This window comes from Sapajus apella, unplaced genomic scaffold (assembly GCF_009761245.1).
Source record: "Sapajus apella isolate SASKATOON/1434 unplaced genomic scaffold, GSC_monkey_1.0 scaffold89, whole genome shotgun sequence".
Lineage (NCBI taxonomy): Eukaryota > Metazoa > Chordata > Mammalia > Primates > Cebidae > Sapajus > Sapajus apella.
Window position 1 is genome coordinate 3,589,809 of NW_022437029.1, and position 24,005 is coordinate 3,613,813.

Genomic DNA, 24,005 nt, shown 5'->3' on the forward strand with positions numbered 1-24,005 from the left:
TTACTCAATGACAAGAGTTCATGTAGCTTTCTAAGGCACTTAACTTACTCCCAGGATATTGGTTGCACACCAGGGGAATCCGGCTCACTAATCTTTAATACTTGTCATAATTATTTTTCTTTCAATAATACTATTTCCCCCCTGAGAAACTCAAAATTATTACATAAGAAATGTAGAAATATAAGTGTGTGATATTTTTTAATAAAATGTAGTTAGTGGCCCCGGGGAATTTTTGTAGCAAAAGCCTCTCAAATCAATTATATTTTCTCATTTCTGTTTCCAATAATTGAATATTTTATTTCTATATTTATTTAAGTTCTTTCAAAATGAAAAGGTGGAGTTATGTTGACACACTGGGAAAGGAGGGTATTATTAATTAAAGTTGTTTAAAGTCTAAGATGGAAACAGTGCTGATGCATATAAATTTGCTTCAATGAGCTGTCGGCTGCTCTGTGAGGTTATAGAATTATTATTGGCAGTTCCGGGTGGTGGCACTATTATATGCATCATTCCATCCTCTCTGGGAGGTTCCCAGTGGTGGCCCTCTGAGAGGCATCATCCCATCATCTCTAGGAGGTAAGTCTGCAATCACAATTCACCCAGTTAGAGAAAAAATGACCGAGGTTCCCCCAGGTGTTTAGTGCTCCTGACTCAGCTGTTTAGAAAATCCAGGATTACAAACCCCATTTGTCTCATTTTAATCTGAATGTTCAGTGCTGCTCCGTCCCTCTGTCACTTCAACTGGCCTTCATTGTTACTTACCTCCATTGTCTCATTTGATTCTAACATTCCTGCTGTGATGTGGGTGGGGGTGAACGTCACTCCCCTTCCATAGGTAAGGAACACAAGGTTCGGAAAGGCTGAGGACATTTGCCCGGGGTCACAAGGCTACTGGGTAGCAGAGTCGGAACTAGCCTGGGGGTCTTCTGATTCCTTGCGGGCACTTCCTGTGGACTCCCTGACCTCCGGTCCTGTTTTGCCTGACCTCTCAGCTTCAACTGCCCTTCCATGCCACTGCTGCACAAATGCTCTGAATGTCTGAATAAACAAGTCCTGAGAAGAGCAGTCCAAGGAGGCTCCTGCCCAGAGACTGATGAGTTACCCAGAGGCCTGGAGAGATCTCGGGATGCCAGACTTCGCCTGCATTCATCAGAAAACAGTTCTTCATGGAGTGGGTAGATCTTCAACCCTGTCTTGCTAGTTCCCTTTCTGAGCTGGCGGTGTCAGAGGCATGTGAACCAGAGCAACTCCATCTTGAATAGAAGCTAGGTAAAATTAGGCTGAAGTCTACTGAGCTGCATTCCCAGACATTTAAGGCATTCTAAGTCACAGGATGAGATGGGAGGTCAGCACAAGATACAGGTCCTAAAGACCTTGCTGATAAAACAGTTTGCAGTAAAGAAGCCGGCTAAAACCCACCAAAACCAAGATGGCCACAAGAGTGACCTCTGGTTGTTCTCACTGCTACACTCCCTCCAGTGCCATGACAGTTTACAAATGCCATGGCAATGTCAGGAAGTTACCCTATATGGTCTAAAAAAGGGAGGCACAAGTAATCCACACCCTGTTTAGCATATCATCAAGAGATAACCATACACATGGGCAACCAGTGGCCCTCGGGGAGGTTCTGTCTATGGAGTAGCCATTCTTTACTCCTTTACTTTCTTAATAAACTTGCTTTCACTTGATTCTATGGACTCAACATGAATTCTTTCTTGTGCAACATCCAAGAACCCTCTCTTGGGGTCTGTATTGGGACCCCTTTCCTGTAACAGAGGCTGCTTTAGAACAGGTATGGATAATACCACCCCTAGTGCTCTCTCTTTCCTCTAGCCCAGCCTCATGGGAAAACTTCTTCAGAGGCCTCTGGTGTTTTTTGTGTTTGGTTAAGGAAGACCAGAATGACCCACTGAAGGAAATTAATTTCAGAGGTCAGGCAATGACCTTCCCAGAGTCTGCCTCTTCAAACCCATGCCACTGGAGATTAATAAATGTTGGTTATTGTTATTTGGCCCCGAGGAGGCTTTGAATGCAGAGAATTATGACCTGCATGCTTAAGTTAATCCCATGGCCTTAGATTGATCCACTGTGACACCAGAAGGCGAAATGGGACACAAGGGTAGAAATTACAAAGAGGCTGACTTCAGTTTGAAATAAAGGACTTTGAAGTAATTAGAACTCTTTGAGAAAAGGAATGGCTCTGTCAAAAGGTTTCATTGCCAGAATTAGTTAAACAGAGCTGTTGACTACATATCAAAGTGTGCGGGGAAGGGAGAGGATGGTTAGAATAGATGACCTCTAAGTTCTCAGCATGGAGACATTTAATTTGTATATACTTCCTGTGGACACATTTCTGTGTCCTGCAGTACAGAGGGAGGGAGTGGGGTCAGAGTTCAGGGCCAATGGTCAGGCAGCTCCAGAGCATCTGTCTCTGGACACAACACAGGACCACAGCTCCTAGGCTTGGCCACCTTCTCAGATCCCCTGATTTCATGGGCATTGTCACCATTGACTGCCTTAGCAGCAGCAACCACTTAACATAACCAAAAGATCAATTTTGATGAGATTCTGAAACAAAAATCCTGAATGAGTTTTCACCCCAAATCATAGGAAACTGCAGCACAGATATCACTGTATCACTTGAATACCCTGCTTGCCAGTTACTCTGGGTTGATGCTTCCCAATGTAAACAATGGCTGATTGTAAGGTCTAAATCATACATGTGAAACTTTATGCAAAACAAAAGCAATTGGGCATTTAGGCAAAAGCATCAGTTTAGTAGTTTTCTTGGCAAATGTGCTACAACTAAGTGTGTGTGTGTGTGTGTGTGTGTGTGTGTGTGTGTGTGTACATATTCATGTATAAAACAGTTCTCTTTACAAGCAAGTAATTGTCAGGTCATTCTGCTGGGCAATTTACTCTCCAGGAAACCAATGGGGCCTGTGCTACATGCATGCTTTTTTACTGGTTACTCAGAGCCATTTAGAAAATTACTATTGTGCTTCACAAAATGCCCCACCAGCCTGAGGAATTAACCCTCTTCCCAATACGTCTAATTCATTTGTTCTTCAAGTAATTGGCACGTTAAAGCTGATGCAGGTCCAGTGTCTATATAATAAAAATAGCTAATTTTTACTGAGTGCCTAGCATGTTCCTGGCACTCTAAATGCATTGCACACAGCCTCAATAAATCTTCACAACAACCCAGATGAGAGATCCATTATTGTCCCCATTTTAACTGAAGAGTAAATTGAGACTCAGAGAGAAAAGTAATTTGCTCATGGTCACATAGCTTCTAGTGCCTGGCACGTAAGTGCTCAATGAGTGATGATTAATAATAATTTATAGTCGGAGGCACAGTTGGGATTTCAGTCCAGGTCTAACACTCGTTGAAGCCTTTACAGGTGGCCTCTATGTAGTTCTGCCTCATACAACTCACACTGTGCATGAAAAGGAAGCATGCCACGGCCAAATGCTGCCAGTGGGAATCCCTATCCTAAGGGAGGCATTTTGTAGATGTCACACTTTCAGTAGCTCGCTGTCAGTTGACAGCATGTGGCACGTGAAGCAGAATGACTAAGATAGGAGTCTCCAAACTCAGGTAGGGTGCATGAAGTTTCCAGAAGTTCAGCACATTCGGTGTTAGTGCATTCGGTGTTATGACTAGTTTCATAGCTTGCAGATGTCATCCTTCCTAAAACTGATGTACCCGAGACTGCTCTGCAGGCGTGGCTCCTTTCCAGCTCCCCTTTTCTGCACCCCAGATTTCTGCCAGACCAGATACTCCCCTCACGTGGGCCTGTCCTCTGCAGACACCCGCTCTGAAGAGCACACCCCATGGGCACAGGGCTTGATGAGATGCCGATGCCTTTATGAGAATTAGAAAACAGGTTTCCCTTTCTCTGAGCAAATGGAGTGTGTGCTGGATTTTAGTTTCCATCCATGGGCCTGGTGCCCACGGGCATATCACTGCCTGCACAAATCTTATAGCAATGCATAGTACAGCACGTGCACTGCACAAGAAATAAAAGCCCCCGGGCACGAAAGGGGCAGTTTCAAATACTGATTTCCAGGAAGCCTCAGAGTCTGAAATTTCCTGGCGTTCTTTTAGGAGGTTTGTGAGCAAAATCATCTGCTGCAGTGTGGGTTGATGAGATCACTGGGTTGCCGTCGCAGCTCCCCGGGGCATGAGCTGCCTCCGGGACAGCCCCACAGAGACACTAGCAATACCACAGACTTCTCAGTTGGGATGACAGAGGGCACCTGCCAGGCCAGAAGGTTAACCATTCACACTTCATTTCTAAACAAAGATTTTCAAGCATCTCTTAAAGTACAAAAATATAATTGCAGGCCAGACAACAATATAGATTGAATAATAGACTCATAAAATTAATGGTCAGAAACTCCATAGCAATATTTTCAGCTCTGAGTTTCTCTAGCCCCAGATTATAAACACCCTATTTAAAAAACAAACAAACAAACAAAAATGCACTCAACATTCCAGCCACTCCTTAAGAACAGGGCAGCTCACTAATCCTGGGAAACTCACACCCGGGGACAGAGTTTATTATTTGTTTAACCAAACTGAGGAAGTGCTGGTTCAGTCTGTCCACGGTGTTTTCTCATCCCTTAAACTACTTGAATGAGTATGATTTTCAGGTTAGTATTAATGATATGATGTGAGCGCAGTTTTCCTGGGAGAGGCTGCCTTTTAAAATAGACTTCTCAAGAATTAAAGAACTCTTGCAGTACCCTCTCCATTATATATGAGTCAAATGTTGAAAGAAAACAAGAGTGTGGCTGCCAAAGAGTACCACATGTACCCCAGGGATCTAGGAATGAATGACTACAAGAGAATGCATAACCTTTTTTTTTTTCTGAGACAAAGTCTCACTCTGTCTCCCAGGCTAAAGTAGTACAGTGGCACGATCTCAGCTCACTGCAACCTCCGCCTCCCAGGTTCAAGTGATTCTCCTGCCTCAGCCTCCTGAGTAGCTGGGATTACAGGCGCACACGACCACGCTTGGCTCATTTTTGTGTTTTTGGTAGAGACAGGGTTTCACCATGTTGGCTGGGCTGGTCTCGAACTTCTGACCTCAAGTGATCCACCTGCCTCGGCCTCCCAAAGTGCTAGGATTACAAGCGTGCATAAACACTTTTAAAGTTCCATCTGTGTGTCATGCCGGCATTAGAAGATAATAGTACTGTTAAAAGCTAATGTTTGTTGAGCACCTACTATATGCCTGACACTGTTCTAAGAAAGGTTCATATCTTTGCTCATTGAATTTGCCATCCCCTTTTATAGAACAGGTAGCTGACTCACCCTCACCCAGCCAGGATATGAAGGAGTCAGGGTGGGATGGAGCACCTGCCTTAAGGGTCACACTGCTCACAGCTCTGAGGAAGGACCAGGCTGCCACACATTCCACCTCCTTTGGCAGAACATTCTTAGTTCCACATCTTGAAGAATTGGTTCCCCATCTAAGACCACAGGTTATATCTAGGATTCTGCTATTGAAATTGAAGGATGCCTCAGAGAGTAGGAATAAGTTCAGGAGATCTTGTACAGCAAGGTAACTACACTTTACTAACAATGTATTATGTACTTGAAAATTGCTAAGAGAATAGATTTTAAGTATCCTCACAACACACACAAAATAAGTAAATGACAAGTAATACATATTAATACATATGCTAAATAGCTTGATTTAGCCATCCCACAATGTATACCTATATCAAAGCATCATGCAATGTGCCATAAATATACACATTTTTGTCAATCGAAAAATAATTAAAAATAAACAAGTAAAACAAAACAGTCCAGCTCTAGAAACAACAAAACAAAGCCAACACCACCAAAAAGACAAAGAATGCAGTTAAGTCTTTTTTCTGCTTAATCAAGGGAAAGATCAATAAGATATAAGAAGTTAATGAAGAGATAAGAAAAGGACTTGAGAAATTTCTTGGAAATAAAAAGATGTGATATCTTTTTTCCTCTCCATCTTCAGCTTCAGTTGAAAATTAAATGAGGTATCAAGACAGTATACACTAATGCCAAGTGAATAACCAGACCCTCGCTGTCCGCTATGGAAACCTCTATCCCAAGGTGTCTGCTGAGCGTTCGAATCATGGCTAATCTAATTTGAAGACTTAGTACTCAAAAAAATGTTATTTATCTCATTTCCTGTGTTTATATTAATTACACATTGAAATGATAATATTTTTTCTTGTTTTGTATTAAATATATTATTAAACAATTTTTTAAATTGAATGATGCTGGTCTTTTCAAATTTGAAAGAAAAAATTAGGTCAGTGGGTTGGGTTTTCTCAATGTTCTGTTTTTCTCTTAAAATTTTGGCCTCCACTGCTCTTTGCTTTTTCTTTTTAGATACAGGGTTTTATCTTGTCTTGCAGGCTGGAGTACAGAGGTGTGATCAGCTTACAGCAGCCTCAGACTCTTGGGGCTCAAGCGATCCTTCCACCTTGGCATCCCATAGCTGGAATTACAGGCACACACCACCATATCTGGCTCTCATATTTTATTTTATTTTTTATTTCATTTTTTTTTTTAGACAGAGTCTCGCTCTGTCATCCAGACTGGAGTGCAATGGTGCAATCTCGGCTAACTGCAACCTCCACCTCCCAGGTTCAAGCCATTCTCCCGCCTCAGCCTCCTGAGTAGCTGGGATTACAGGTGCCTGCCACCACATCCAGCTAATTTTTGTGTTTTTAGTAGAGACAGGGTTTCACCATGTTGGTCGGGCTGGTCTTGAACTCCTGACTTCGTGATCTACCCACCTCAGTCTCTCAAAGTGCTGGGATTACAAGCGTGAGCTTTCGCCCCCGACTGGCTCTCTTAAAATATAAGAGATGTTCTCTTTAAAGGAGAACATTGCTGGCTGGGTGTGGTGGCTCACACCTGTTTCAGCACTTTGGGAGGCTGAGGCCAGAGGATCACTTGAGCCCAGGAGTTGGAGGCTGCGGTGAACTGTGATTATCACTTCACTCTGTACGGGTGACAGAGCCAGACTCTGTCTCTATAAAATAAAATAAAATAAGTAAAAAGGATTAAAAAAAAAAAACAAAAAAACCCTGGACTTGTCCACAATTTCTGCACTGGAAATATCCACTTTAACGTTTGAATATATATCTTCTAGTATATATGTTTTGATGTTTGTTTTGAACCAGAGTGCAGTCATACTATACGTATTACTTTTTATTCTTTTAGAGGCAGGGTCTCACAATGTAGTCGAGGATGGAGTGCAGTGGCCATTCACAGGCATGATCATAGTGGCTTACAGCCTTGAACTCCTGGACTCAAGCAATTTTCCTTTCTCCGCCTCCCCAGCAGCCGGGATTACAGGCACATGCCGCCACTGTGCTGGCTCTCATGTACTACTTCTTCTTCTTCTTTTTTTTTTGAGACAGAGTTTCACTCTTGTTGCCCAGACTGTAGTACAATGGCGCGATCTCAGCTCACTGCAACCTCCACCTCCTGGGTTCAAGTGATTCTCCTGCCTCAGCCTCCCAAGTAGCTGGGATTACAGGCATGCATCACCACCATGTCAGCTAATTTTGTACTTTTAGTAGAGGGGGGTTTCTCCATGTTGGTTAGGCTGGTCTCGAACTCCTGACCTCAGGGTGATTTGCCCAGGATGACAGGTGTGAGCCACTGTGCCCAGCCTAAAATCTTTATTTTTTTATTTTTTTGAGACAGAGTCTCACTATGTTGCCCAGGCTGGAGTGCAGTGGCACGATCTCGGCTCATTGCAACCTCTGCCTCCCAGGTTCAAGCAATTCTCTTGCCTCAGCCTCCCAAGTAGCTGGGTTTACAGGTGCCCACTACCATGCCCGGCTAATATGTACTACTTCTTAATCAATTTTGTTTCACTGAATAATATATAGGGGCCATCTTTATATTTCAAAAGAAATATATATCAGGATTTTACATGATCACATAGTATTTCACTGGACTAATATGGTACAATTTTCTCAAGCTACTATCTTTGGAAATGTAGCTTGTTTCCAAGTTTTTCCTATGATAAAACACATTATGATAAATATGTTTGCACACACACCCATCAGGAGAAATATCTAGTTTTTAAGGCTTTTGACAGCTACAGGGGATTACCCACAGGAAAGTTTGCACCAACATGTGTTCATATAAGCCTTGTATGAAAATATGCCATTTTCTAACACTAATACCAGCATTAAAATTTTGTCAATATTATTGTATTTCCATGTGTGGTTTTGGTTTACTAATAAAGTAAACTTTTTCTTCCCAAATACTTATTGGGCATCTGTATTTTTTCCAAATTTATTTGACAGAGCTCCTTATAGATGAAGGAGAGTAAGTTGTCATTACATATTGAAGTATTTTTCCAGGTTTGCTGTTCATTTTTGTATGTTTCTGTGGTATTTTCAAAAGAGTCTAAGCTATCCTTATTTTCATTTCTACTTTATTTATTTAGTATCAGGCTTACAAAAACCTCTTTGATCCCAAGATTATTTAATCTTTACCTGAATTTTCCCTGGTAATTTTACAGCTGTATTATTTATTTATTTATTTATTCTTGAGACGGAGTATTGCTCTGTTGCCCAGGAGTTCAGTGGTGCTATCTCAGCTCACTGCAACCTCTGCCTCTCAGGTTCAAGCAATTTTCCTGCCTCAGCTGCCTGAGTACAGAGATTATAGGCGCCCACCACCGTGCCCAGCTAATTTTTGTATTTTTAGTAGAGATGGGGTTTCACCATCTTGGCCAGGCTGGTCTCGACCTCCTGACCTCGTGATCCACCCTCTCCCACCGCCGTCGGCCTCCCAAAGTGCTGGGATTACAGGCGTGAGCCACCATGCCCGACCATTTTACAGCTTTATCATCTCACATGACAATCCTCTTAGAATTTATTTTGGTTTAATATACTAGGTTTGCATCTAGTTTTTACTCCCCTCTCCACCACCCATAGCAGTTAGACAGTGTCTCAGTATCATTTACTGAATACTCACTCATCCAATCATTCACCTACACAGCAAGCAGTTTATCTAAGAGCCACTCTGAGCAGGCATCGTTCTAGGTCCTTGGGATACAAGAAGGAACGTTCATTCTAATGGGAACAGCAGATAATGTCAACTAAATATACATGTTAAATGGAGCTAAATGCAGTGAACAGGGAGAGGCTGGCTATTTTGTACAGGGTGGTGAGGGAAGCTCTCTCTGAAATAGTGGCATTGGGCAGAGAGCTAAAGGAAGTGAGAGGTGACCTATGCATCTGACGAAGAGCTCCAAGCAGAGTGCTAGGCCATGACATGGGAGTGTTCAAGAAATGAAGAGACCGCTCTACTGGAGCAGTGCCATAAATAAGGGAGAGGGTGCTAGAACAGTTCAGGGGGGTAATGGGAGCCTGATCATGTAGCCCCTGATAGGTCAACGGTGAAGGCCTTGGATTGTGCACTGGGTGAGGACAGTGGCTTGTATTTCCCAAAGAAGGCCATAGTAGCGCTCATGAGCCGTTTTGCATTGTGACATTGCCATGCCTCCCTCAGGAGGTGGAATCTATCCCTCAACCTCCTTGAGTCTGAGCACGCCTGGTGACTGCTTTGGTTAATAGAAGATAGCATAAGGCTGCTGTGTATTTTAGGAGCAACTCTTAACTGGTATGGCAGCTTCTGCTTCCTGCCTTTTAGAAACCAATCACAATGCGGAAAGTGCAACTATCAAAAGACAGCCATTCTGTGAGAAGCCCAAGGCACAGGGAGAAGGAGATGCCACGTGAAGAGAGAGAGCCCAGGTAGCTGCAAGGCATCAGACACGTGAGTGGAAGGGGATCCTCCTGCTCAGCCAGCCCAGACCACCAAAGACCCATGACAGCTTGAGCAAATTCGGAAGGTTGTTTTGAGCCACCATGGTCTAGGGTAGTTGGTTATGCAGCAAGGGACAACTGGAACAGTGAAGTAGGGACCCACAGGAGAGTTCTGAACAATCACATATTTTGACTTGAGTGTTATAAGAATTCCTCTGGCTCTGTGCTAAGAACAGAGTGAAGGAGGGAGAGTGTGGAAAGAAGGAGATTAGTTTGGAGAGCAGGGGAGAGACCATAGTGTCCAGGACCAGGGAGGCAGAGGCTAAAGTGGTAAGAAGCAATTTAATTCTGGATGATTTCAAGGAACACACGGATGGGATTTGCTGACGGATTAGCTGTGGGTTGTGAAGGAAGGAAGTGAAGGATGGCTTCAAGATCCTAGGCTGACACTGGAAGAAGGAAGGGGCTTTTTGGGGATGTGAGAAAACTGTGGGAGGAACGGGGCTGGAGTTAGAGAAATGAGCAGCTCTGTTTTAGACATGTTAAGATGTGAGGTTGCATACACATTTAAAAGGAGAGACTGGGTGTTGTGGGAGAGCTTGGTCTGCCGTCAGGAAATAAGTCAGGGCAGGGAGATGTAAGTTTGGGCGTTGTTGGTGTTTTAGTGGTCACAGTGGACCAGATCATCTGGAAGGGAATGCAGATAAAGCAGAGCGATCCAGGGAGCAGGCACTTCACCACCCAGAGATGTGGGAGAGATAGAGAAGGCATCCAAAAGGGAGACCGAGAATGCGCGGCCAGTGAAGTAGGAAAAGAGTAAGAGGATGATGACCTGGGAGGTAGAGGTGGAAGGTTTCCAGAAGGAAGGAGTGAATGTGTCAAATCAGCTGAAGAACCAAGTCAAATAAAGACTGACAATTCTCACTATTACTGTCTTCATTCTTGAAATTACTGATTTGAAAAGGGGCTTTTCCCATATTCTAAATGGGCACATGTGTGAATGGGTATGTGTTTTCACACTTTCTCTTCTCCCCCATTGATCTGTTTATCCATCTGGAGCTATGTGACCACTGAAGCTTTTGTATCTGACAAAGCAAGTACCACACTTCCTCTTTTTCTCATTTTTTTTTTTCAAAAGTGTCCTGGTTGTTCTTATCTAAAATTAATTTAAAATTTGACATTTAAATTTTATCAAGTCCTCTCCCTCCCCAAATGCATTGGAATTTTAATTTAATGTTTTAAAATAAAAATTAGTTTGTTGACAGTTGATACTGAGTTTTCTACTTGGTATATGTTTCCATTTATACATGTTTTACATCGCTCAGTAGATTTTATAGATTCTCTTTTTATAGGTCTTATGTGTTTCCTCTTAAATTCTTTTCTAGGTATTTAAGTTTTGATGCCTTTTATGAATTGCATTCCATTTTCCCAGTGTATTTTCTTCCTGGCTTTTTTTTTTTTTTTTGGCCACAAGAAATCTATTTATGTATAAAGAATTCTATTATTTTGAGTGATTTTACAGCTGATACAAACAGATTACAAGATCTTTATTATTTTCGTGGCATGGGATCTCACATGTATGAAGTTATATAACTGATGTATAAGGCTGTCCTAATCTGTGCTAGTAAAATCATTCTTAGTTTGGAGAACGGGATTTAATGTGTCAGCATTTCATGGCGTTTCCCAAAGAACTTCATGATTTCCAGGTGCTCTGGGAATAACTGCAGCCATACATCTCAGAACGTCCCAGATATTCTCAGTTTCAAAGATTTTTCCCTTTGTTAACCCATGAGTCAGACCATATGTCCTTTGATCTTTGCTTCAGAAAATATTGTCACAGCATTTAGAAATAGGGACAGCTCAGGCAAAGTTGTAACACATGGGATGTTTTTCCTCTGAGCCCCTAACTTTCCTGGATTCTTCCTGATTATGTGTGTCTGGTGCGTGCATGTGCACGCGTGCGCACACACACACACACACACACACACACACACACACACCCTGGAGGAAAGGGATTTTATTCAAATACTACCACATGAACTGCTTGTGCAGCCTAGACTCAGGATCGCCCTGAGGGAGCTGGCATGGAGGTTTCACAGTTGGGTAGACTGGCCAGGGACCTCTCATCTATATGCACTGAGGGTCACTTAGCCTCCGGGGTCACTGAGGCTCTTGGAGTCTCCGTTCTCCATAGGTGAAAGGATTGTATCATATCTGCTTTGCAAGGGTTTTGTGGGACTCAGAAAATGTCCATAACATCTATGCCCAGTGTAGAGTAGGAGCTGGGAAATATTACCCATTACTATGATTTTTGTGGAGAGTTCCAGATAACTGCTCATATCTTTAAGAAAATTTCTTGGTCTTCATACTCCATTCCCAGCTGTGGAAGCAAAGCAACCAGAATGCGAATGCAGGAGGCATGGGGTGGCCATCTGCCAGTTCTCCCTTTTGTCTGCCTATCTCTGCAAACAAACCCACCAACGGATAGATTGCCCATGATAACAAGCCAGCTTCCCCTCAGAGCTCACCGTGCAATGACTCTGTGGAAGAAATTTGTGATTTTTTTTTTTTGCTGTCAACATCAACCATCTTCTTTTCCTGTTACCACTGCAGTCTTCCTTCTGGGGATGCCTCACTATGCATAGCTCTGGGAAGCAGAAGTGTAATGAAGGGTCTGATCTTGCCCCAAGGGACAGGCATGTGACCTAAACAGGGGTCATCACTCTGTCCACTCTGACATCCCAATATGGGGACAACTGAGGTCGTATCTGTCACTGTGGCAGCCCATTTTATGGCCCAGACTGTTGCCATGTTCCATTCCTGTGGTTCTTAATGGTGTTCTTACCTCTTCTTGCTGCTCTATTTTAAGTCAGTTAGCCACCACTATTGTTCCAATAGATTGACATTTTGTTCAGCATAGCCTGATTCTGTTTCTGTCTTTTGCAACAGGAGCACTGTCTGATACAACCAGAGGAAAAAAAACAGAAAAAGGGAGCTCATATCACTTACGAAGACTTTTTTTTTTTTTTTTTGAGACAGAGTTTCACTCTTGTTACCCAGGCTGGAGTGCAATGGCGCGATCTCGGCTCACCGCAACCTCCGCCTCCTGGGTTCAGGCAATTCTCCTGCCTCAGCCTCCTGAGTAGCTGGGATTACAGGCACGCGCCACCATGCCCAGCTAATTTTTTGTATTTTTAGTAGAGACGGGGTTTCACCATGTTGACCAGGATGGTCTCGATCTCTTGACCTCGTGATCCACCCGCCTCGGCCTCCCAAAGTGCTGGGATTACAGGCATGAGCCACCGCGTCCGGCCTGAAGATTTTTCTTTATGTGGTCATCATCCAGGGCTGGGGAGAAAGGTGAAATCTTAAAAGACACCACTAGGCCAGGTGCTGTGGCTCATGTCTGTAATCCCAGCACTTTGGGAGGCCAAGGCGGGCGGATCACCTGATGTCAGGAGTTCGAGACCAGCCTGGCCAATATGGTGAAACCCCATCTCTACTAAAAATACAAAAATTAGCTGGGTGTGATGGTGGGCGCCTGTAATCCCAGCTACTCGGGAGGCTGAAGTAGGAGAATCATTTGAACCCAGGAGGTGGAGGTTGCAGTGAGCTGAGATCACGCCACTGCACTCCAGCCTGGGTGACAGAGTGAGACTCTGTCTCTAAATAAATAAATAAATAAATAAATAAAAGACACCACTAAATGGGACACGACAACTGAGTTGAAGATATGCATCATCACATTAGCGAGGATTTGGGGGTAGAACACCTTCCTGTTTGCCAATTTACCATCAAAGGGGCAAGAAGATGAAGGGGTCGAAGGGGAGTGGTGAATAACTTATACAACCACCACTCATACACAAACTCTTTGCATGCTTTTAGGAGAGCTTGAAACAATTTCAGTTTTTAGGATGGAGAAAAGTAAAAGCTCTATTTGCCCTTTCTCTCTTCCTTATCCATGGTCTCCACATTGCTCCTTGGCCTTGAGAAAGCTGCCACAAAGCATTTTACTAGTTATCTGATTGTCATTCTATTTAACATGTCCCCTGGCCGGCTGGCTGATGGTAGTTTAAGCAGGATCTAATTGGTAACATATTGCTGATTGAATTAAGTGCCATACAATAGAGATTTAAACCATGGTAATTTTTCCATAAAGAAAAATCTGTCAACAGGCTATAGTCAAGGAACAGCAATAAATCAAATTGTCATGTTTATTAGTTATTGCAGGAGTCTAGTTGTCTTGTATTCATTATAATCCCTCATTTTTAGCAGAGATAAAAGCTATAAAGAGGAATATCTGTGCAAGATGCTTTTAATAGGTTTATATTTGTACACAAACACCTGCTTGTATTTTAATGATGAGAACAATGGTGCCATTTCACTTTAAAAGTAGCATGTATTTTTGGCTGTTTTCTGGATGAAGACTAATGTTTTTAGTTTTTGGCAAAGCTATGTTTTAAAACATTGAGAATCAACTCACTAATAACCAAAAAAAAAGGCAAATGAAAACAGAAATGAAATATGCCTTGCTTATCAGACTGGGAAATACTGAAAGAACAAATAGGATGATTGCACTAAAGGATTTCTAGAACAGCCATTGCAATTTGACTTGTAATATTCAAAAATTGGAAATCAACTACATTTTCATATATGTGAATGGTTCTGCAAATTATGGAACATCAGCTCCAGAGAGTACAAAGGGGTCATTTGAAAGAACAAGTTAAATCATATCTAATGACATGTCATTAAGAACCAACATCATTTGTACTTTTCCTTCCCATTTAACTTGCCTTTACCGAAGGTGGGTTTCAACACATTTTCCTTACATGACTCGGAAATAATATAACAGCATTTTACATATGTAGACTCCTTGAGCCCTTATAAAATCCTGCGAACTCTGAAGGACAGGACATACCCACTTCACAGAAAAAGATATGGAAGTGCAGAAGATAAAAGTGATTTATGAGCTGTCAACCTTGATAGGCAGGATGTCAGACTACGGGTCCATCCTCTGAGCAGTGGTGTAGAAAAAAGAATGGAAATTTGGAAACCATAATCCAGCTCCTCACCATGCCTTTAGCTCTGACTGTGACTTTGAACTTGCTTCTTACACTCTCTGGGACTAGGCGTCCTCGCTGGTCACGTTTTATTACTATTTGCTTTGTATTCTGGGTGTGATGCCTGGGGCATTGGGGTATAGAATCTGGAGATGGTCAGATCCCAATGCTGCTATTTCCTAACTCTGTATTCTTAGGCTATCTACCAGTCTCTCCTCTAAAATAAGCATAATCGCAATGGCTCAGCTACAATAACAAAATGTGCATAAAATGCTGAGTGCATGTCTCACACCTGACAGGCACTGAATGCATGTTATGTACTACCATTTGGATGTCATTGTTACATGTATCTATTTCCTGGGTTGCTGTACAAGATGTATATGAGTACATGTGATTGAGCCCACAGAGCTCCAAAGCATGCTCCTCTCACAAGTGGGCCTCCTAGGGAGGGCTGTTCTGTGCTTTTCCTTCTTCTGCTCACTACTTGTCTACAGCTACAGTGTAAGGACTGTGATGTCACTGCGCTGACCTTAAGTGTCGCTTCCCAAACCCATTTTACACACACCATCTCCCAACTTTCACCTTTTCCAACCTCCTACCATGTCCCTTCAAGTCTGATGGCTTAATTGTACAAAAGACAGTGATGATGATAATGATGATGACAGTGACAATGACAACAGCTGCTAATACTTACTGAGACCATTCAATGTCCTAGGCACTCTTCTAAGCACTCGGCATGTATTAGCTCATTTAATTCTTTTTTTTTTTTTTTGAGGCAGAGTTTCACTCTTGTTACCCAGGCTGGAGTGCAATGGCGCAATCTCGGCTCACCGCAACCTCCGCCTCCTGGGTGCAGGCAATTCTCCTGCCTCAGCCTCCTGAGTAGTTGGGATTACAGGCACGCGCCACCATGCCCAGCTGATTTTTTGTAGTTTTAGTAGAGACGGGGTTTCACCGTGTTGACCAGGATGGTCTCGATCTCTTGACCTCGTGATCCACCCGCCTCGGCCTCCCAAAGTGCTGGGATTACAGGCGTGAGCCACCGCGCCCGGCTTCATTTAATTCTTAAGAGCAAGGGAGTACGATTGTACTTGTGTTACAAATGTAGGAACTCTGATGCAGAGATGTATGGTGACTTGCCCAAAGTCATCATGTTAGAGTGAGGATTTAAACCTCCAAATCTAGAAAATAAGCAATGTATATATTTTTCTAGTTTCTAAACTCAAATCAAATATAAATATGCATAACACAACAAAAACACTAAGTGTGGGTAATGCCTAGAACAAGAGAATAGCAGTTGACAGAAACACAACGAAAACTCTAAGAATACTGAATGTCTGAATTACTTTCACTGTAATCACTTCACTTAACAGTGAGATGGGACAGCCCTAGGTAAAGAAGGTGCTCTTGTACTTAGAACATTCTTAAATTTTGCACCAAGGAACACATGCTTTTAATAAAGGCAGAGACGATATTTTTTGATGAATAGTTTGTGCAATCAACATTCAAGGAAATGAATTCACCCCACTTTGTTATTGTAAACGCTTGGCTTTTAGCACCTGAATCCCCTCTGAATAAAAGGAATTATGAAATGCATATCTAGGTATTATTTCATTTTTATATTTGTGAGACTTAAACAGCAAGGAAATCACATATTAGGAAAAAAACTCTTTGTCTTACTATTAGTTCTCTTTGATTTCAAAAATCTAGTCACGGTGTATATTGCATTAAATCATATGTGTATGTATATGTATATATATATACACACACATAAACACACATATACACACAGTGTAATGTATATAAATATATGATGTGTATATGCACACACACACACAAATATACACATGTAAAATGTGCCATCTAAGGAATACAAAGATAGTGCTCTTAGCCCCTAACGGTGAGAAAGAAGGTCATTCATTCAAAGTCATTTCTGCAGGCGTGACGGTGGCCTTACGTGGAACCACCCATGCTCTCTCCTTGTGAGCTCACTCACTGGGGCCAATGACTGGGGTCCAGTCTGTGGCCATGTCATGGTTTCTCTTTTTTGAGGTTATAGTTAATGGGCCACATGAAGTCAAGACATGCTTTTCATAAGGCCCCAGCCAACATCATAAATGTGTGTGTGAACATGTTCACACCCAGGCTAAGTCTTCTTCATGTGCACCCTCCACCTCTCTCTTTCTGTCTCATGGCTTCAGTGACCAATTTTAGACACGTCCCATCTCTTCCTTCTCACTTCTCTGGCTGTTCACCAGGGCCTGGACCATCCCAGTGAGGCCGATGAAGAATGCTCCCTGCTGCCCAGCCCAGCAGAGCATGGGCTCAGCTACTTGGAGTGCCACCCTGCAGGGCACAAAGTGGGGGCTACTTCTCTTCCACCCAAGGCAGCCCAGAGGGCCTGCACGCCCTCCAGTTTGATCTTACCTCTTAGCTCCTGTTCCTTTTCTCTCTCTCCCCAGTAAGTCGTTATATGTCTTTCTTCTGAGGCTGAGCGTGGAGCTCCCTTCTCACTGGTGAGCTTTCTGAATGGCACTTTCTGTACAAACAGGAAGAGCATGTGTGGTCACAACCCAAGTGTGCAGGTGTTGATAGAGGATGTGAAAGTGTGGAGGCGAGTGACTAAACCAGATACCCAACTGGCCAACTCTCTCTTGTGGCAGGGCCTGGTCTACCAGAAGGCTGGAAGCAGGAACCTGGAGTCTACTCTGGGGAGACAAGCTGACAAAAGCAGAGGAAGGTGGCCATGGAGGCCAAGGAAGAAAGCCTCTATGACACAACTGCTTTCCAACCCTATGTGGACCCCGTAAAAGGATCCCAGGAACATTTTGAAATCTCTTAGATATATTATTATCAGGGATGTTGATTTCAATGGGCTGTTTAATTGTCCAAAGCTCTGCTGGTTCTCCAGGCTGTCTGGGCATCCAAGAGGTCAGGACCAAAGGCTCATCTTGTGTCAGGACTGGGGCAAGTCTTCCAGACCTTTCTAGAACAAAGCTACATCAGGAAAGGAGAAGAGCCTTAGGCGAGGAATCAGATGTCCCAAGGCTGGTCTATGTAACCTACATGCCAGGGGTTACCTCCTCATCTCCCAGACAGTCAACCCACCACCGCTAGGCTTCTGCCCCACACCCTTCCTCCTCCCCATTCATTCCTGGAATTATTTTCACTCATGACACCAGCGATTCACCAATGGATGCTTTTTCCGTCCCCGTCTTACTTGCCTCCCCTGCTGTGTTTGTCTCCCCTGTAGCGTTGACCATTTCTTTCCTCCCAGAACTTCTGGCTGGGCTGCCATGATGCCATCTTCTCCCGGTTTTTGTCAGGTGGTCTCCTCACACCGTCAGGCTTCCATTCTTTGGTCTTAATCTTCACCCTCCTGTAAGCTCCACTCTCCGCCTCATGATTCCTGCTCTCCCTGGGTGGCCTCTCCCACTTCCAGATGCTGCTTGCCAAGCCCACATCCACAGCGTCACGAGCTTCTGCTGTTCTCCAGAACATTCCCCAGCACCTCCGGTCGGACTGGCGGGAAGGAAACCCTGCTCGGTCCTCTGCCCCGCTCCTTGCTTATCACGCGGCCTGTGAATTCCCTCCTGTCTGGTCCCGGCTTGCTCCTCAGGTCTCCACCCGCTTCTGAGTTTACCATCTTCTGACCTCTTGCTTTGCCTCTGCCAGTCTGGCTTCTTCAGGTTTGACCCTCCATTATCCTCATCCAAACCGGTTCATCCTCATCCTCAGACTGGAGACCTAGAAACTTCCCCACCCAATCCTATCCCAAGCCCTGGAAAACTATCCCAGTATGGGCTGCCTCATGTCCTGGCAACGGGAAAATCTTCCTTTGTCTTATACCCAAACTGGAAATGGGGAGGCTTCCCATGCTCTTCTCTTTCCTGAATACTCTTCAACCTTCCATCACCAAGCCCTGCCCATTCTACCTCGTCAGCCACCCTCAGTTCCTTCTTCTCATCCCTGTCTCCACAGCCACGCCCTCCCTCCATCACTGCCGTAATCCCCGAAGTACGTGCACCCAGGGCACACCAGACCACTCACTGAGGGATGAGAAGAAAAGACTTGAATGTCTATCCACCCACACTTGTCTGGTTTGTGTATTTAGTTAAGATTCACATTCCATAAAATGAGCCATTTTAAGATGGGGAATCCCGTGGCATTGAGTACACTCACAATGTTGTGCCGCCACCACCTCCATCGAGTTCCAAGACTTACGTCTATTTTTACGTCATGTTTTTAGTGTTTACATTTTGTGTATGTTTCAATGCATGCAATGTGTGAATACAGTTGTATTGTGTATCATTTGTGAATAATTATACATCTGCTCAGAATAGGCGGCAAAGACTTTTCTGCTGAAGAGGATACAAAATTAGGAATGTGGGGACACGTGACCTCCTAACTCATCTCCCACATGTCAGGCTCTAGAGTTTTTCCAAACTGCCTCCAAATTTTCTCTGCAAAAGACTACAAAAATGATGACTCCCCTTACCCGACGACCAGTCCTTAAACTCTTCAATGGCTCCCTGTCACCCACAGGAAAATCCCAAGGCTCCATGGCTGGTCAGGCGAGATGTTGGATTCAGCGGCTTCTGCTCACTCCCCAACACCATATCTTGCCATCCTGGATACCGCTTCCTTCCTCACCACCCAGCAATCCCACACCACTCGCGGTTTCTTGAGCTTTCAGGCTGCTTTAGGCCACAGCTTTGCAGATGCTATTTCCTCTCTCAGGGTGCCTTCAACGTCCATTGGCTATCTGGCAGATCCCCATGGATGCTAAAACCCTTCCTCCTGCTCCTCTCAAAGCAAAATTCCTCACCTTGTGCAGCGGGCACTGAAGCCATTGCCTTCATGTTAGATGATACTGTGAACAATTTGGCAGTCAGGAGGGTGGGCTCTACCACCAGAAAGACCTGGGCTTGGGTCCAGACTCTACCATTTACTAGCAGGGGAACCTTGAGGATGTTAGTTTCAGCATCCTCTTCTATACGGTACCGACTTACAGAGTGATTGTAGAAATTAAACAACATAGTGTCTGCTCAGGATGTTGTAAGTATTCAGCAAGCGGTGGGGATTATCATGATGGTTATTCTGTTTACCTCACTATTGTGTAAACTCCTTGTAAAATTTATAAATTTCATACCAGGGAGAGCTACTACTTCTAAGACAGAATGTCTTCATTTTAATTACAAAGTTGGCCAGGAATGGTGGCTTATGCCTGTAATCCCAGTGCTTTGGGAGGCCGAGGCAGGAGGATTGCTTGAGGCCAGGAGTTCAAGACCAGCCTAGGCAACAGAGTGAGACCCTGTTTGCACAAAAAATAATTAAAAATTAAAAAATAGCTAGGTTGCCGGACATGGTGGCTCATGCCTGTAATCCCAGCACTTTGGGAGGCTGAGGTGGGCAGATTGCTTGAAGTCAGGAGTTCAAGATCAGCCTGGCCAACATAGTAAAACCCCATTTCTCCTAAAATACAAAAATTAACCAGGTGTGGTGGCACATGCCTGTAATCCCAGCTACATGGGAGACTAAGGCAGGATAATTGTTAGAACCAACCTGGGAGGCAGAGGTTGCAGTGAGCCGAGATTGTGCCACTGCACTCCAGCCTGGTGACAGAGTGAGACTCCATTCTCAAAAAAAAAAAATCTACCTGTAGTCCCAACTACTCTGGAGGCCGAGGTGGAAGGACGGCTTGAGTCCAGGAGTTTGAGACCAGCCTAGGCAACATAGTGAGGCCCTGTTGCTACAAAAATTAAAAAATCAGCTGTGTGTGGTTGCACACACCCATAGTACCTGCTACTCAGGAGGCCAAGTTGGTAGGATCATCACTTGAGCCGGGGAGGTTGACGCTGCAGAGAGCTATGATCACACGACTGCACTCCAGCCTGGGTGACAGAGCAAGACTCTAGAAGGCACTCTCTGCGAGTTGTTTAGGTGTGGACGTCTCCAGCCACACCATGTCCAGGTTGCCTTCCACTTTTCCCCTGCTGCCCACCAAACTCCAATCAACCTCTCTGGGCTGTGTCCGGCCACTGTGCGTCCGCGTGAGGTCCTCACTGTCCCTGAGCTGTCTGGGAGGACTCAGAGGAGCCTGCTGCCACCATCTGCCCCATGCAGACATCCCTGCCATGGCCAGCAGCTGGACATGCTGAAGGCAGACATCCAGTGTGAGCAGCAACAGATTCCTGGAGGCTGGACTGGTCACAATATTCATTCATTTAAAATTATTTCCAGCCTCTGGCAGAACATCTAGCATGATGTTTAATAAACGTACTTCTTCTGACGTAATATCCACCTCACTTATAATGACAATCAATCAGTCACTTGTGTATCTCCCGCCTGGGACTGGAGGCTTTGTGAGGTGGAGGTGGTGCTGGCCCTGGCCATGTCTGTCTCTGTGGGACCTGTTGCACATAGTAGGACCTCAGTAAATATTTGTCGAGTGAATAAATGAATGAAAAGCTTACTAGACTGCAGTAGGGGAAAACAAACGTAAGCGCCAATTTGGTCAAATGGTCACTGTGTAACCTCAAGCAAGTTGTAACGTCCTGGAGCTTCAGTTTCCCCAGCTGTAAAATGGAAAGCCCAATCAATACCCATCCTCCCACAGGGGCATGGTTGCTGCCCAAGCAGGCCATCAACTGCAAAGATTTTTACAGAAGTGGTGCGGCTGGGTGTATCTGGACCCTTCTCCTTTCCTGGGGTAGCTTTGTTCTAGAAAGGTCGGGAAGACTTGTCACAGTCCTGACGCAGGATGAATCTTTGGTTTTTGGTCTCCTGGATGTCCAGAGAGCCTGGGGAACCAGCAGAGCAAGGCGTGAGGCTAGAGGATGGTGGGAGAGTTCTGGGCCATGCTCTGTGTCCAAGCAGATTGGTGGCAGGAACGCCGGGCACCAAGCAGGCCCCACTTCTCCAGCAGGAGGAAGCCGGGGCTTCGCCACCACCTCCAGGAAGGACTGTGTCTATGGCTGTAGCTCTCCTGGGCCGTTTCCCTGTTTACCATGCAAAGTTCCTTTGGCTTTCCTGGAGGGAAGAAGTGCATCTTACAGCCGAGTCATGCCCTGTGATTGGGAATGAGGCCGTAGGAAACACAGCCTGTCCTGTCCTCCAGGACCCTGGAAACAAGCCCACGCAGCCTGCACTCTCTGGGCACAAGGATGGCAAGGACACAGAGGGGCTGTGTGAGTCTCTTCGTGAGGCTGAGAGGGGACAGAGACATGTGTATAGGAATCCCCATTGAGCAAAGGCACGGCTAAGGTGGCAGTGGGTGAGGGAAGACTGGTTAGAGCTGACTGGGACCATTTATCATAATTTCCAACCAGGCTGGGTGTTGGTGGCCCATTTTGCCCTGGTGTGAGGTTGGGTACAGGAATGGGCAAGGAGGGATGAGGGTCATGAATGCCCATCAGACCCCGACTTCATCTTCATTGACCCGCAGGACTCCCACGTCACAGCTGACAGGGTAGCTGCTCTCAGCAGGTACCACGAATTTTGGCTGAGTGAACAGTGGATTGAATCTAATCAGTGCCTGTTCTGTGTATATCTATATCTCTTGTTTATCCTATGTGATAATAAAAAAAAAGCTGTCATTTACTGAAGCTTACTATGCACCGAGAAGCACTTTCTATGATTACATTAATGTAGTTAGTCTTGTTTTACCAATGAGGAAAATGAGGCACAGATGATTAAGAAATTGTCCAAGGTAAAACAGATCATTAATAATAGATTTAGGGGCCGGGCATAGTGGTTCACTTCTGTAATCCCAGCACTTTGGGAGGCTAAGGCAGGCGGATCACTGAGGTCAGGGGTTCGAGACCAGCCTGGCCAACATGGTGAAACCCCGTCTCTACTAAAATACAAAAACTAGGCGGGTGTGGTGGCATGTGCCTGTAATCCCAGCTACTGGGGAGGCTGAGGCAGGAAAATTACTTGAGCCTGGGAGGTGGAGGTTGTAGTGAGCTGAGATAGCACCACTGCACTCCAGCCTGGGCAACAGACCTAGACTCCATCTCCAAAAAAAAAAAAGATTTAGGGTTTGAATACAGGCATGACTGCTCCAGAGCATACAATCTCTGTCTCTCTCTCTCTCCACACACACACACACACACACACACTTCATTCACATACACTTGTATGTATGTGTAAAGACAGGTGTACACATTGTGTTTATATTTGTATGCAAATCTATATATATAATATTTATTCCTGGCATGGCTGTCCCACATGAAATTTTCATTAGATTACTCAGCCTTGTTATAAACAACTCAAAACATACACATGTATATAAAGTGATTTTATCTCATATGTTAGAATCACATAAATCAAACCAGGGGAGAAAATGAGAAGTGGCCAGGAGCAGTGGCTCACACCTGTAATCCCAGCACTTTGGGAGGCTGAAGCATGTGTATCATTTGAGGTCAGGAGTTCTAGACCAGCCTGGCCAACATGGTGAAATACGTGTCTACAAAAATACACAAAAAAATTACCTGAAAGTGGTGGCACAACCCTATAATCCCAGCTACTCGGGAGGCTGAGACAGGAAAATCACTTAAACCCAGGAGGCAGAGGTTGCAGTGAGCTGAGATCATGCCATTGCACTCCAACCCGGGTGACAGAACAAGACTTCATCTCAAAAAAAAAAAAAAAAAAAAGGAAGAAAATGGGAAGAGGCTAAGTTAGCTGAACAACATATCTCTGTTAGAATCAAATGACATCTAGTTTTAGATAAAAGCACTGTGGCTCACGCCTGTAATCTCAGTGCTTTGGGAGGCCGAAGTGGAAGGACTGCTTGAAGCCAGTAGTTTGAGTCCAGCCTGGGCAACATAGTGGGACCCTCTCTATATACAAAGTTAAAAATTAGGCAAGCGTGGGCCGGGCGCAGTGGCTCACACCTGTAATCCCAGCACTTTGGGAAGCCGAGGTGGGTGGATCACAAGGTCAAGAGATCAAGACCATCCTGGTCAACATGGTGAAACCCCGTTTCTACTAAAAATACAAAAAATTAGCTGGGCATGGTGGCGCGTGCCTGTAATCCCAGCTACTCAGGAGGCTGAGGCAGGAGAATTGCCTGAACCCAGGAGGCGGAGGTTGCGGTGAGCCGAGATCGCGCCATTGCACTCCAGCCTGGGTAACAAGAGC

General features: G+C 44.5%; 1 protein-coding gene across 4 annotated transcripts in view; it reads right to left on the reverse strand.

The window, feature by feature from the left end:
- AFF3 (AF4/FMR2 family member 3) overlaps positions 1-17,404 on the reverse strand; it is a 618,932-nt gene extending 601,528 nt beyond the window's left edge. For all 4 annotated transcript variants that reach the window (XM_032255274.1, XM_032255272.1, XM_032255273.1 and 1 more), the window contains exon 1: positions 17,286-17,404. The gene's annotated coding sequence lies outside the window, so the exon portion shown is untranslated. The remainder of the gene's footprint in view (positions 1-17,285) is intronic.
- Between the last annotated feature and the right edge of the window lie 6,601 nt (positions 17,405-24,005).